General features: G+C 42.4%; 1 protein-coding gene across 5 annotated transcripts in view; it reads left to right on the top strand.

Moving 5' to 3' along the window:
• Positions 1–16298, top strand: part of SLC25A13 (solute carrier family 25 member 13) — a 180299-nt gene that overhangs the window by 146795 nt on the left and 17206 nt on the right. The window lies entirely within an intron of this gene.

The raw sequence follows: 16298 nt of genomic DNA, 5'->3' as shown, positions 1-16298 counted from the left end.
AAGCACTTGCGGGCTCTATGTGCCTGGTCATCCCTGGAAGTTTTATCCTACAGACACAAAACATTAGGACAGTTGTTTCTTTTCTCCTCTCCCCGGTTCACCCTTAGTGGACATACCTGGTCCCATCGCATAACAACCGATAACTGCTTTTGAGAGTGAACTTCCAGTGCCTGGTTTTGACATCCAGCACAGCATTTGTGACATCCGACTCCCAGGAAGAGTTTTTCACCCTTTTTTTAAAAACTCAAGCTTTGCAGGTGATCTCGGGAGGCATCCAGTGTTAGTTTAGTAAGAGCTGACGTTGTTTCGAGCAAATTTGCCCTTCCTGGAATGCTACTCTGTACTTCTCAGGGTGAAGGGATTGGCAAAGTACCCCCTGATCCGAGACTTGTTAGAATTGAATATAATGTGACCCCTTCTTTTCTGGGGACCTAGGGGGAAACCTTGCTTTATATTTAGGCATGTGTGGTGTTTAGGAATAAATGTGCTGGTTTTTTAAGTAGCACTTCAAATGTTCAGTGTGTGATTGTGCCGCGGAGAACACTGTTAGAGCCATTTCATCTACCAAATTATTATCCAGCCGCAAAGGAACTCGTCGCTGTATTGTAACGAAGCATAGCATTGATAAATTTGAAGAAAAATCATCTTTTCTAAATTTTTAGGCTCCTTGCAGACTGTAACACGATGTGGCAGCGCGTCATTCTGACAAGACGCCACGCTGTCTTTCAGCGGGCTGTCTGGGGGGAAAGCACTTAGGCGCTATGGCAATGACTGCTATCGAAATGTCTCGAAAGATAAAATGGTAAAAACTTGTTTGATGACACAGAAACGGAGACCGTTAAACTACCTGCAAATGATACAAGACTGAGAGCGAGCCCTTTCCACCTTCACGGCATTTCCAAACCGAAATCCCCTCTCCAGCCCCTGGGAAGGAGCAGTTAGGAGGGCAGAGGCTGCTGAGGACGGCGTCTGTGCTGACGCTGGGACTCCGAGGTGGCTTGTTTCCACTTCCGGGCTGCAGTTGCTTTCCTGAAATGAGCAGGACCGCTCAAGTTTGAGCAAGAGATCTCTCCCATATAAAGTCGGTTTAATTACTAGCCCGGTGGTTTAATCTAGTTCAGAGGCATTCCACAGGGCTTGGTGCCTTCTTAGAAAACGCCGCTTTTGGTGTAGTGGTAATTACCAAGTGAGGTCACCACCACCTTGAGCTTCGGGAAACTTGATTTCTGTGCAGGAGAGTGAGTTGGCAGTCTCATCCTTTTTGCAGGTCATGGGTGTCATCGGCTCCATCGGCTAAGACGGAGTCTAGACCTCACTCAGCAGAGTTCACCTTTCCGCTCCGTCAGCGGGATCCTCCGTTACAGTATCCCGCAGTTTTGTTTCTGGGGACTGGCTCTCCTCCGGCCCCAGGCCCCACTCACCGACCCCCAGCCCTCCCTGATCAGAAGTCATTTAGCAATTCAAGAGCCATCCTTGTCCAGGCATCACAGCTTTTGCATTTCTGTATGGTTTAATGTGATTTTGTTTCAGGATAGCGCTTTTCAGTAATAAAGGTTTTTCTGTTTCTCCTCATCATTGGGTAGAAAAATGCACCTGACCAGGAGTGACCTAATACTTTAGAACTTGTATGCGTCCCTGCCAGTGGGTCTTTAAAAAGGGAGAGGGAGAACTGGTGTCCTGGTCTTAGTGGGGACTGGTGATCTTCATTCTCCTGCCCTCGGGTCTTCTGTTTGCTGTCGTTAACATGACAATGTGGGACCTAGGGGAGTGCTCTGTGAGTGGCTCTGTCTGTGTGGTTAGGCCTGCTGTTTAATCTCGCTTAAATTGGACTTAACCGGTCTTCCATTTTTCTCCTGAATTGACTTGCAAAATGCCCAGCTATTCTGTGACTTCCCAGTAAATGGTAATTGGAATATTTGCTTTAAAAATACATTTACAACTGAAAAAAAAAAAGTGGCTGTGGTAAACATTTCACATTCCTGAGGTTAGAAATAGTTTAGAGCAGATACAGTGAACTCTGCAAACAAAGCCCCCCCTCTTTTGGTAACATTAAGAGATCGAGTCGCTGTGCAGACTAGGTGGGTGATTGAAGTCAGGGCAGGATAATTAACTGCCCCTGCGGGAGCTACTTGAATATAATGTAGTTGGTTTTGCTGTTTTTTTTGGGGGGGGGTTGTTTGTTTTTAACAAAACCTGCAACATACACTACCTTTCTTAAGAATATATGAGGTCTACATAATTTTGTTTAACTGCATAAGCCGCGGGAGCATAAGTAAAATAAATTAAATACATTCTGTCCTGGAAGAGGAGGTGGTATCCATCTTCTGATCCCTCTTCTCTTGGATGGTGCCTTTTCCATAGGAGGCAACAGAGAGCTTTGATAAGGGAATGGATTACACTGTAGGAAGAGAAAAAAACCTCATTTCACATTAAATGGGAACATGGCTGATAGAGGCTACAAAGATGCTTCCTTAAGCAGTGGACCAATTTCTGTCTTTTTCTGAGGACAGTGAGGTCTGTGAGGTCCATGAGGCACTGACAGCCAGGACAGCAAGCATTGTTGGCAGCCGCTTTCCGATTGTTTAATCATGAGTTACGCATCAGCTGTACCCTGGAAAGTGGTTACCTCGGGATGTGGGCTGTGCGTCTGCTGTGTTCTAACCAAAAACGTTTGTCCCACTGCATTCAGCAGTGTTCAGACAGTTTTCATACGCATGCGTGCATGTCGCGTATGTCTGTTCGTTCACGGAGTGTACGTGAATGAGCTGTTGGAGCTACTGGCCATAAAAATCAGAAAGCAAGTAATGATATATCAGGTACATTCCTATTTCGTCTGCTAGTTGTCTCCAGGAGATGTTGTTTGTGTGTTCTAAAAGTTAAAATCCAAGTTCACATTGCAAAAAAAATAATTCAGGAACGCATGTGAGAAAGATTCTCTCTCTACTACTGCCCGTTTCCTCCTCTTTTCAGAGGATAACCACTCTTCGTTACATACCCTTCAGAAAAGAAAACCTTTCTGTTTACATCAATATTTCTCAATTCTTTTCCTCTCTGATTATCACATACTGGATCAATATCAGTGCTCTGTGTGTGTGTATGTGTGTGTTTTAATGCAAATAGAGTATTTCTAAATACACAGTATTTCTTTTTTTTTAATTGAACTATAGTTGACACACAATGTTATGTGAGTTTGAAATGCACACAATTTACCTTAAAGCTCTTTCCTCAAGAGCTGTGTAGATTTTTTTCTAGAGTTTTTTTTTTTTTAAAGATTTTATTTATTTGACAGAGATCACAGGTAGGCAGAGAGGCAGGCAGAGAGAGAGGAGGAAGCAGGCTCCCCGCTGAGCAGAGAGCCTGATGCGGGGGTTTGATCCCAGGACCCTGAGATCATGACCTGAGCTGAAGATAGAGGCTTAACCCACTGAGCCACCCAGGCGCCCCTCTAGAGCTTTTTTAAGCGGTTTCCTGTTGATAGGTGTTCATGTTGTTTCCAGTTTGTGGGTATTGCCAGCAACAGCAAGGTGAATATCCCTGCGAGATATTTTGACATATTTTTATGAGTATATACAAATGATAAGTTCCCAGCAATTAAAATTTTTAGGTCAAGGGGCATGTGCATATGCATTGTTTTAGTGTTAGTAGATTTTGTTAGATTACAACAGTTTAGCAAATTGAGCTTGATAAAATAGGAGTACATAAGAATAATTACTCAATTTAGTAGTTTTAAAAATACCTATTTTGGGATGCCCGCGTGGCTTAGTGGGTTAAAGCCTCTGTCTTCGGCTCAGGTCATGATCCCAGGGTTCTGGGATCCTGGCCACATTGGGCTCCCTGATCAGCAGGGAACCTGCTTACCCCCTCTCTCTGCCTGCCTCTCTGCCTACTTGTGATCTCTGTCTGTCAAATAAATAAAAACTTAAAAAAAAAGAATAACGTTTTAAAAAATATTTTTATGAGTTTATGGCCCCACCCGTCGTGCCCTTGGGGACAGTGGTGCCCTGTGAATTTTCTAACACCGAGGGCCACTTCATGGTTTTACAGCCTCTCCATTGCTGATTCTCACCCCTACCTCCCACATTTGTCTTTCCTCTGGGCCTCTGTGAAAGCCTCCTCCTGGGCTTATTCATTTTGATTCTTGACTTCCCTAAATCTGTTGTCCCCAGAATTGATCTGTTTAAAGTGTAATCAGATTAATTGATTGGGAATGCAATCAACATACTTCTGATGAAAGCTGAGTCCCTTCCCTGCTCAGAGGTTGGTGGGTAGAAAACGTCACCCTTGAAGAAAACAGATTTTTGTTTTTGGGGAGGCGGAGGGATGGGCAAAATGGGTGAAGAAGAGGGGGAGGTACAGCTTCTAGTTATGGAGCACATCAGCTGCAGGGATAAAAGTCACAGCATAAGGAATTGAGTCAGTGACCCTGCAGTAGAGTTGTGTGGTGACCTCTGGTAGCCACACTTGAGGTGAGCTCAGCATATACAGAGACGTTGAATCACTGTGTTGTACACCTGAAACGAAGGTAATAATTGTGTCAGCTCTACTAATAAATAAATAAATAAAAACCTTGCACATCTCTGACATCAGAAGGGAAAGGAGGCAGGTGAGTGGAGAAGGGCCAAGGCAGGGTGGGATGTGGTGGTGGGGGGATACATTTTAATAGGGTGATCCATGGAGCCTCTCAGATGAGATGATATTTGAGCAGAAACCAGAGGAAATGAGAAATAAGTGTGCCCTACAGAAACTGGGGTCCCTGATGGAAAACCATCTAGCAGGTTCCTGCTGCACTTAGAATAGAGTCCCAGCTCCTCCCCGGTGGGCCTGTCTTCTCCACCCTCCATTTTGTGCCATCCTCTTCTAGCTACACTGGCTGCCTTTCTTTTATTCAGGTATTCCAAGTTCACTCCCTCTGCCTGAAGGTTCTTCCCTTCACGTCTTAGGTCAGCAGAGGCTTGCTCGGAAAAACAGCCGGGTCGCTCACTGTCCCTAGTGCCATCTTCCAGTTCTGTTCAGGGAACCCAGTACCATCTGCTGGTTGTAGATGTGGTTGTATGTTTGTGTCTGCTCATCTAGAGTGTACTCTGATACCAGAGAGCTAGCTTTTTCACTGCTGTTTGTAACCGTTTGTGGCACATAAATAGACATTTGATAAATATTTCTTGAGCAAATGAATGGCAAGCAAAAGCCAGGTGTTCCCAAGTTACAAACAAGGATATTAGAGCGCAGAAAGTGAGTGAATTGGCAAGTAGTGACCAAAGATTATGGTACCAGGGACATCAAATGTAAAGAAAGTATCTGATTGAGAGCTTGATTTCGTATTTCTGGAGTCTCCCATTCCTTCACCTAGCAAGCTCTGCACTGGGCACTGGGGATACAAACAAAAATGCATGGTTTCCTAAGAAGTTCACCATCACATGGAGCAGTCAAACAGGTAAAAAGATCCTTGGAATACAGCATGTGTGCAGTTGGGAAGGGCTGTCAGGGAGTGTACGACGTGGTCCCTGGGGAAGTGGGGCTGACTCAGTGGCAAGGACAGAAAGGCTTTCCGAAGGGGAGGTAGCCTTAAAGGAGGAGTCATTTTTCACCAGTGGAAGGCAAAGACAAAAGGTGTGATCAGGATAGTGTTTGAAGAAGGATAATTCAATTTCAGTATGGACATGCCACGTAGGAGCTTAAGATTGAAGGTGGGTGGCTTGTTAGGAGGATCTAGGCTGGGGATGGTGGGAAATGATGGTGGAGATAGAGGGATAGAGGGGATATGTTTGGGGTTTTTTGTTTTTTATCAGTTTAAAATTTAGATATGTTTGCCATGTATATATAGATAGATAAAAATTACAAATATATATATATATATATATATATATATTTTGTATCAAGTTTTATTTTCAGTGAGAGAGTGGATATATTTGAAGGATGCTTGAGAATCCATCTCATAAATTCTTGGAAAGTGTGCAAAGTGAAAAATAAAGATTAAAAGATGACTCCCAGGTTTCTGGCTTGAGCACCTGGATACAGTAAACTTTAGAATTTTCTGATATTTAAGAAGCTGCAGAAACTTCACAAGACCTTCTTTTTTTTTTTTTTTAAATATTTTATTTATTTATTTGACAGAGAGAGATCACAAGTAGGCAGAGAGGCAGGCAGAGAGAGAGAGGAAGGGAAGCAGGCTCCCTGCTGAGCAGAGAGCCCGATGCGGGACTCGATCCCAGCACCCTGAGATCATGACCTGAGCCGAAGGCAGCGGCTTAACCCACTGAGCCACCCAGGCGCCCTTCACAAGACCTTCTATCTGGTGTTACCTTTCTAATTGAGATGAGAAGCCCAAAAATCTTGGTTTTACCCAGGTGACTTAGTAGGCAGGGGTAGGGCTACAAGACTCCTGTCTCCTGACTCCCTGTGTGGTGTTTGCCCTGCCCTGCCTTTCAGAGTATAAAACCAAAGCTGTGTCAGACCTTGTCAGAGGGCTGGGGACCTGAAAGGCTCTTTTAAGGGTCATATGCATGTGTGAAACTAGGAGAGTGGGTAATATCTCCAAGCCGATGGGACACCAGTGATGCAACGTGGAGACCACCCGCATCTAGGTGCCAAAAAGAAGAATGGATGGATAAAACTAGAAGCAGCTCTCAGGTGGAAAACTGAAATGAACTGTTGTTAGTAGGAGTTGGTGGAGGGATAAAGTACAGAGGAGGGGGGTAGCAGTGAGTGGTATTAAGTGCAACAGAGACCAGACAGGATAAAGCCCAAGAAAAAAGGTCTTTGAACTTAAAGATGGAGGTCAGCAGTTATTTTTAAAAAATCAATTTAAGTAGAATGGCAGAAGTAGAAACCTATATGAGAAAATATTAGCAGCTACAGACCACTCAGCTTAAAGATTTTACTGTGAAAGAAAAGAAGAAAAAGAGTACAGCAACTTGAAGAAAAGGAGTGGAAGGATGTTCAGGAGAGAGGAGGTTGAGAGATTCGTTGCCTTTTTCTATTTTGTTATGAGAACTATAGCTAACTATAGAGAGGAAAAAGAGTCTCTAGAGACAGAAGGATTTGAAGCATCTGAAGATAGCAAGATCGAATATGGTGCTAGGATTTCAGGAGAGGCAGTAGAGACAGAGCCCAGGCTTGGGAGAGAGAAAGAGAGAATGCATGTCGGTGCATAATGGCACAGACACTTATTGGAGGTTGTGTGACTGAGCACTTACCTGTGCCAGGCCCTGTGCTTAAAGCTCTATATTATGTCGTGTCATTTAATTCATACTACAGTCAAGGAGGCAGTTAATAGTGTTTTTTGTGGGCGGTTTTTTTGGAGGTTTTTTTGTTTTTTTTTTAAGCTCCCAAGTTACCACCGAGGCAAAGAAGTCTTGATGGGTTTGGGTAATTTGTCTAAGGTCACAGACGTTTTAAGTAAGTAGGAGACTGGGTTGCTAACTCAGTCCAGTCTCTCTTTCTTTGAAACCTGAGCTATCACATAAAGGTCTGTTGAGACAGATAGGAGAGAGCACATGCTGGCTGGCTGGGGGAAGTTTGACCAGAGAGTTATATACTGAGCGCAGACAGGGAGCCATAGCTGGCAGGTTTGGGGTCGTCATTGGCAGTGAGAGTGGAAGTGGAGAGAGTTGAGACAGCGCTAAGCATTGTGAACTTGGCTTGCCTGAGGCCGGGGCAGGTAGCTGCTCTTGCTGATGTTTTTTGTAACCAGTGCTATTTGTATACGGTGGCTATCCTGGGAGAAGGACTCCGCTTTGCTCTGTTTTGTTTTTTTAGACTAAGAACATGTTAGATCTTCTGTCAGCTCTTTAAATTGTAGAAATTAAAATTATTTTATCCCTTGTGAGGCAAAAGGGCCCTTTATTTTTTTAAATTCCTATGTTAAGCAGCGTAGCAACCAGGAATCTCATATGTTGTACCAAAAGCCCCAGGTAACCTGGCAGCGGGGCCGTATTGCTTTTGCTGTTCCAAGTGATAGCTGTTGGTGTGCCTTCCTGATGGCTTTGTCAAAAATACCCTCCACAGATATGCACATTTTGGACATCTTATTTAAAAGGCAGAATTTTTGAAGTTCGGAAGAGGATGTCAAATACCTCAAGGGGTCCAGGTTTTGTATCTAATATGGTGAGAATTTGAGAATAATACTGGAAGTCATATGATATTATCCGTATTATGCTTAAAGGTTGCCTTAATGAAAAAAAAAAAACACCTGGAAAGAAAAAGACTTTCTATCTTCCTGTCTCTGTGTTCTAGGTGCATCAAAGAGGAGAGTTGAGGTGTGCACATGTTCATAGGGTTGTTGTCGGGATTTACGAAAATAATGCATGTGAAGGACATAAATTAGAAACTAGCTCATAGTTTGTATGATGTGTTATTTTTAATTTTAAGTTATGGGATGTCAACTAATGGATAACCTTGTAGAAATACGTGGTTCCTGCCACTCTGCCCCAGTCCTGGGTAGTTTCTGATGATGTGTGGTCAACAGCTGTGTCTAGGTCAGGCATGCTTCTTTGGACTTTGGAATAGGAAATAAAATTTATTTCCTATTATATTTATTTATTTTACTTAATAAATAAATAAAATAGGAAATATAGGAAATAAATAAAAATAAAATAGGAAATAAAATAAAATAAAATAAGAAATAAAATAAATTTATAGGAAATAAATAGGAAATAAAATATTTTATTTCCTATTTCCTAATAAAATAGGAAATAATAGGAAATAAAAGGAGGAACCTTGAAAAATACTGTTTTGTTTTGTTTTTTTTAAAGATTTTATTTATTTATTTGACAGAGAGAGATCACAAGTAGACAGAGAGGCAGGCAGAGAGAGAGGAGGAAGCAGTCTCCCTGCTGAGCAGAGAGCCCAATGCGGGACTCTATCCCAGGACTCTGAGATCATGACCTGAGCCGAAGGCAGCAGCTTAGCCCACTGAGCCACCCAGGTGCCCTGAAAAATACTGTTTTTATAAAACACTACCCAAGGGAGTTGAGTGTGCTGAAAAGAGGACTCGAAAATGTTCTTAAAAATATTAGAAAATGACTACATTGTACACCTGAAGCTAACACTATATGTTAACTGTATTGGAATTAAAAATTTAAACTTCATAAAGAAAATAAAAAATACTGGAAAATTATTCATTTTTTAAAATCATTTTTCCATTTGTTCACCAAATATTTTTTGAGGGCTGACATTCTACTAGGAGCTGGAGTTACGAGGATGAATATGCTATCATTGCCTTCAAAGTGACCAGTGCTCGGGGATGGGATAGAATATAACCATGTAGTGCCATAGTTCTTTAATAATTAGTGCCATAAAGGTTTTTTGGTTTGATGTTGTTGTTGTTGTTTTGTTTTTTAAAAGAGGAAAAGAGGGTGTGGAGAACAGAGGTTGAGAGAGAATCCCAGGCAGGCTCTATGCCCAGTGCAGAGCCCAACATGGGACTCAGTCTTATAACCCTGAGGTCATGACCTGAGCTGAAATTAAGAGTTGGTCACAACCAGTTGAGCCAAGAAGCTGCCCCATGTTTTTTTTAGTAGGCAAAATAGTTTTTAAAAGAAGAAAACTCAGATATAAAAGAGTATACGACAGGGGCACCTGGGTGGCTCAGTGGGTTAAAGCCTCTGCTTTCATCTCAGGTCATGATCTCAGGGTCCTGGGATGCAGCTCCGCATCAGGCTCTCTGCTCAGCGGGGAGCCTGCTTCCTCCTCTCTCTCTCCCTCCTCTCTGCCTACTTGTGATCTCTGTCAAATAAATAAAATCTTTAAAAAAATGTTTATTGACTGTAAAGGAGATACACTGTGTGACACTCAAAAATTCCCCTTTGGGGTCTGATCAATTTAGCAAACCAGTAAAAACCTAGGATTAGGTGTTTTGCCAAATTAAAGATTGGCTCTTAGCCTGATAAATAGAAAACTCTACTGTGATTCAGGTGTGAAACCATCTAGTAGTAATAACTTCAGCAGCAAGTTGTTTAAAGACTATATTAGCTATTTCCATTTTCTGCTGCAACAGGACAGTGTGCTTTTCATTGCTAATGGTAGTGACCTTTATATCATCACCTTTTATTGAAGTTCCTTTTGCTAAGTATTATACTGAGTACTTTATGCTAGTCATTGGATCTAAATTCTCGTGTCACTAAGAAGTTACATTTAATAGATGAGGAATTTGAGGTACAGAAATACTGAGAATGTATAGCTAAGTGGCAGGGCAGTGATCTGAGCTCAGGTTTCTGACTCCCAAAGCCTGTATTCTTGTTCCAACAGTGTCCTGCCATTGGTAGGAAGTGGCAGAATTCAGATATAGATCCATATTAAGATGGTACTTAAAAAAAATATATTTGTTTGTCAGGAAAAGTAGCAGGCAGAGGGAGAAGCAGACTTCTTCCCCCTCCCCGCCCCCCGCCCCAGTAAGGAGGCCTATGTGGGACTCAGTCCCAGGCCCAGTCATCATGACCTGAGCTGAAGGCAGATGCTTAACCAGCTGAGCCACCCAGATGTCCCATAGATGGTACATTTTGACTGTTGTTTTTTGTTTTTTTAATAGTCTACTTCTTCTCTGAAAAGTCATTTTCTTCAAGAAGTTAGTTGCACGTAGAAAGGTAGAACATGAGGATGATAACCGGGCTTGACTAGGTGATCAGCCATAGTGGTTGACAGTGCAAGAGAGATGGCCTCCATTGAGTGTATGTCAAGGAGAAAAAGTGAAAAAGGAATTATCAGGGGGTGTTATGTGTATAATGCACATTTTGAAGGAAACTTGTCAAAGAAATGTATCAAGAGCAAGCCAGCTTGAACATCTCTTTAAGGCAGTAGGTTCTCCTCATAGGGTTTCTGACCATTGGCAGATAGGATGTTTGAGCTGATCACCCCATTGAAAACAATTAAAAATGTTGGGTAATATACTTTAGTGTATTTTGTAAAAGCCTTTTCAGATTCATAAGTTAGTCAGGAGTATCAAGCCAAAATTTAGGTGAGATAAGCAGAACCCTAAGGCTGGCTGGCTTTGGCCTTCAAGGCATTTGCCAAACACCTGAACTTGAGTATTAATTCTTGATGTCCCAGGGGACAGCCACATACTGCCCAGAGTGCTAAGTCTAAAAGAAAAGGGTATAACTCAGGTGGGCAAGCAAGGCACTTACTGTCAGGTGCTGAGCTTGTTGAGCAGTCCTGTGACTGAGTGCGTCCTTCACGTCTCTACTTTAGGGACTACTCTTGCCGTATCTAATTCCTGGTCCTAAAGAAATTCCTCTTCCATAAAGCTGGACTTCAAAGGGTTATAATTGTAAGCCAACCCTTCTGTGTAAGGGTATAATTAAAATGCTCTCTTTTACCGCTCTGGACTATAAGGAAAATTGCTTTGGTTCTGGAGGGAGAGAGAAGAGAGAGGGGAAGACCCACTCTTGGTAATAATTTGGAATTCTAAGCTTGTCTCATATAGGTTTGCATTGTTAAATTTCTATTTCTCAGGTGATTAAGAAAATTCTCAAGCTGGCAAAGTCTTGAATTGGTAGTACCCCTAGGTACCTGACAGAAACAAACACAAGTTCTCTCTTTTTTATTTTAATTTTTTAAATTTTTTTTAAGACTTTATTTATTTATTTGACAGACAGAGATTACAAGTAGGCAGAGAGGCAGGCAGAGAGAGAGGAGGAAGCAGGCTTCCTGCTGAGCAGAGAGCCCAATGTGGGGCTCGATTCCAGGACTCAGATCATGACTGAGCCGAAGGCAGAGGCCTCAACCCACTGAACCACCCAGGTGCCCCTCTTTTTTTACTTTTTTTAAAGATTTTTATCTATTTGACAGATCACAAGTAGATAGAGAGGCGGGCAGAGAAAGAGAGTGGGAAGCAGGCTCACTGCTGAGCAGAGAGCTTGATGCAGGGCTTGATCCCAGGACCCTGAGACCTTGACCCAAGCCAAAGGCAGAGACTTAACTCACTGAGCCACTCAGGGGCCCCCAAACACAAGTTCTCTTGAAAGGAGCCCACCTTCATATCTGTTAGGCTGAGCAGTGGGCATTATATGTAAATGATGAACTCCTGAACTCCACTCCTGAAACCAATATTGAACTGTATGTCAACAATAACTAGAATTTAAAATAAACAAATAAATAAAGGCCACCTTCAGCCCAGACCTCAGAGTTTCCACAGATATTATTCCAAGGAAAAGGAACAGCTCATAGTCTAAAATCTCAAGTCACACAAGGAAACAAGGGACTTTAAGAAGAGATAGCAGCTTTTTAAACCTACAACAGGCAGCTTTTTAAACCTACAAAGATTTAAATTTCAAAATTATCAGAAATATAAAATGAATGTTTTTATTTGTTTTAAAAGATTAAAAGGGATGAAATATTTATAATGATTAAACTTTAAAACCAAACATTTCAAAATTCTGGCTTTAAGAACAGATTAAACATAGCTGAAGAGAGAATTAGTGAACTAGAACATAAGGGAATGACTCAGAACAGAGAGATTGAGACAGAGGAAAGTATGAGCTGGCCTCATAAGTATAAAAGGAAACTAGAAGGAAAGGAGAGATGATATCTAAAAATTTCCCAGAACCATTAAAAAGCTATCAGTCCTTAGATTCAGAAGCACAACAAATCGCAAGTGGGATAAATAAAAATAATCCAGATTAAGATGTCACAGTGACACTGCTGAATACCAAGACTTCCGGGAAGTCCATAGATGGCCAGAAGGAACAGCAGGTGCCCCCAAAGGAGAATGGTTGAACTGACAACCAACTTAAAAACCCAGAATAGTAAAAGCCAGACATCAGCACAGTGTTTTCAGTGTGTGGAGGAAAAACCTTTCAACTTAGAATTCTATACTCGGTGAAAGTGTCTTCCAGGAACGGGGATAAAATAAAGACATTGTTTAGACTAGCAAAACTGAAAATGCATACCACAAACAGGCCCTTACTAAAGGAAATTCTAGAATGTACTTTAAGTAGAAGGAAAGTGATTCAGATGACAGTTTGGAGACGTAGCAAGGAATGAGGAGCAAAGAGTGGTATATGTTTAGTCTAAATAGCATTGTGTGAATTTAAATATATGTGTGATGGTAATTACAGTTGTTCATATTTTTAAAGCTAGAATTAAAGTACCTGACAATAAGATGGGGGGTTGCTTATAATGTAAGTTGTATAGAATGAATGTATTACACAGGAGGAAGGAGATAACAAAGACAGTAAATACATATATTAAGATTTCCAGGGTAGAAACGCTTAGAGTAAAAACAGTCTGAACCTTGCAAATAGATAGTGGGGAGATGTCAGAAGAAAGAAGGCAAGAAAGGAAAGGAAAGGAAAACTGAAAAGGTGGGACATGATAGCTTAGCTTTGTGAAGGCGACGTGCTCAGAGACTACAATTCCATGTAATAAAACTCTGTGCCACTTCCTGAATTTCTAGCCTGTCTAAATGTGAGCATCCTTGATGGCAAAGCAGCGTACAATAGAACAGTAGAGAACTAGAACCAACACAGGAGTGGCATTTCCTACCAAAAACAAAACAAAAAAAGAAAAAACCCTTGAGTCTCCAAGATGCTTTGGTTAGAATTGCAATGAAATTAAGGAGAAGCCAGTATCCTGAAAGTCCCCAGACTAAAGAAACTAAATAATAGGTTTTGATATTTCATATTCAAATTGAAGTAATTTCAGTGTCACCGATATCAAGTCTCCAGTTGTTGGCTGGGTCATTTGGTTTTAACACCAGTGACACAATCTCATAACGGGTCTTGGCACCAGTGCTTTTTCTCCACAAGATACTGAAACTCACCCTGTTCAAATCCCAGGCACGTGGGCCTCACTCTCCCTTGACTGGGCAGGAGAGGTGCTGCCAGGCTGTGTATACAAGGGTTAACTCACTGGGGAAAAACCAAGAGGAATGCTAAGGATCAAGACCTGACATGCTGCCCATTGTTTGTAGCTCCAGGATCAAAATATACAATTATACATGCCAAATAAATTCTAAACCTGTAAGGTAGGAAAGGAGGGGTGGCTCTGACTACAGGTGCCAGAAGCATTAAATAACGTCCCCAGACAAGGTGCACCACTGTTGTCTTGAATGCTGCAGGTCCCTCTGTCTGGCATTTTACCCCCTGCCAGACAATGTGCATTCACTGCAGGAGTCTCTGTTGAGCCTCCGTCTCCCAGACCTGCTGGCTCCTGGTGCCCGGCCCTGACACAGAGGTGCCTTTGTGAGTGTAATTACCTTCCCCTGTATGGGAAATACTCTGTTTGGAGCTGCGGTTGCAGGTACAGCTCGGTTGCAGGTACAGCTCGCAGAAGCAGGAATTAGCATGCAAAAAGACTGCACTGCCCCAACTCCTTTATCAGCAGTCATTCTTGAGGCTTGTTTTTTGTTCCTCAGATTGATTGGGTAGGTGTGATACCATCCAAGATGCAGAGCTTTAAAGGGAAAAAAAAGAGCCTTTGGAGATAGCAGAGAGAGAGAGAGAGAGAAATCCTGTTGTGTTCTTTTGACAATTTCATGCCTGACAGAGCTGCCGGAGTAAACTTGAGTGGATGCTTCTAGCAACTTAAGAACTGATTAAGCTCCCTTGGGCTTTCCCCAGTGTCCACATTAAAAAAAAAAAAAAAAAAAGTGTGAAGCAGAAAACATAATTCTTTGGCCACAGCAATACTGTGGCCAGCGTCCCTGAGCCTGAGTGGCCCATGCTGACAGTGGACGATTAACCGGAGGTTAAGTGAGACGAAGCCTTGTAGAAGTTGGCCTAGACTCCGAAGAGAGAATGATGACAAGAGGCCTTAGATTGATACAGAATGAATGGAGCCAGGGTGGAGAAGTAAACTAGTTTGAGTTTTGATTCTAGTTTATTTATATATAGGTCTCCCCTCAGATGCCTTTTCTCATTCCTGTCTGTTATTAGTGGGCCTTTTGTTAAAAAGGACATTAAAAAAAATTTTTTTTTCCCTCTTTGGAGAAGTGCTTTAATAAATACCAAGAGATTCGATTATTGCATTTTGTGTTTATGAATTTTCCCCCAAGTGATTTTACTGTGTGTAGAGAGGAAATGTAGGGCTGACCAGAGAGCATCTTGAGGGCAGAGTTGCCCAGAGAACCAGTGAGAAAGATGTAAGGCAGGAAAATGTGGGGATTTTCCTATAGGGCAAGAACATTTAAAGATTTATTTAAGGTGGCACACACTTTGTAATTGATTAATTTTTTAATGGCCAGAGTAGTGATTTCGGTGTTGCTGACGCAGGCTCTTGGGCAGCACGGAATGTTGTCCCTGAGCACTTCGGAGAGCTGAGGCGAGGGGCAAGTGGATTTCAAGTCCGACGGGTTCCGTGACGTGATGTGGGACTGCAGAGTGGGTACTCACCGTGGAGAGAAAAATTCTCACTGTTGGAACTTTGAAAGCCTTTTTTCACATCCTGCTTCCCTTTTCATTGTGCGGGAGCCACAGGTCAGGTGTCGCCGGAGGCAGCCTTACAAATTGGCACCTGCCTTTGTGCGGTGGACCTGAAGAAAGTAGTGGGGAAGGAAAGGGGGGGGCAGTGGAAGAAGTCTTTTTCTCCAACCTTTTGCAACTTTAGCTCTCCTGGGGAGTTGGGCTTTGATGCCTGCGATCCCCAATGCCCGAGAGGGATTTGCTGCAGGGAGATGCCTGAGCAGGCGAGCAGACGCCAGGAGAGGCTGGGCCACCAACACCTCCTCGGTGGTGTTTATTTTTAAGCCCCTGGCCCCACAGGTTTTCTTTCTTCCTTGGCTTTTCCTTCTCCCTTTTCTCAGATAATCAGAAACCCGTGACCTCTTTCATGGTCTGATCTTCATTCTAACATGTGTAAATTACTTGACAACATTGTCTGATTCCAGGTAGGAAAAATAAGTCTTCCTGACCCATTTTTCCCGTGGTGGTTCACAGTGCATCTTCGGTTTTTCCTTAGCTTTGTTCTTTTTGTTTGCTTGCTCACTTGTGTTTTCATCAGGCCGTTTTTCTTCTCAGGGATCAGGATTGTTTTCAGACATCTTAAACGTGTTGCACCCCTTACTAGACATGTGTTGTTACACAGATGCAGGATTTGTTGTCATGATTTCAGGACAGGAGGGAGTATTCCTTCTTGGGAAAACCCACCTGCGGCTTCCCATGGCCTTACTCTTCGGTGTCACAGGGAGGTTTCTAATTTCACATCATGTCTTCTTCCCGTGGCCTCCTAATCATCTTGAAGCCACATAAACATCTGACTTCCTCTCCTTTTTTTAAATATTCATATTCCGGTACAAAATCCTCAACTACTTTTTCCTAAGTTCTATTACATCGTCCCCAACAAATTAGAGATCTTTGTTTGAAAAG

This window comes from Mustela putorius, unplaced genomic scaffold (assembly GCF_011764305.1).
Source record: "Mustela putorius furo isolate JIRA1106 unplaced genomic scaffold, ASM1176430v1.1 tig00003845_pilon_pilon_pilon, whole genome shotgun sequence".
Lineage (NCBI taxonomy): Eukaryota > Metazoa > Chordata > Mammalia > Carnivora > Mustelidae > Mustela > Mustela putorius.
This window is presented reverse-complemented; position numbering and strand designations above follow the sequence as displayed.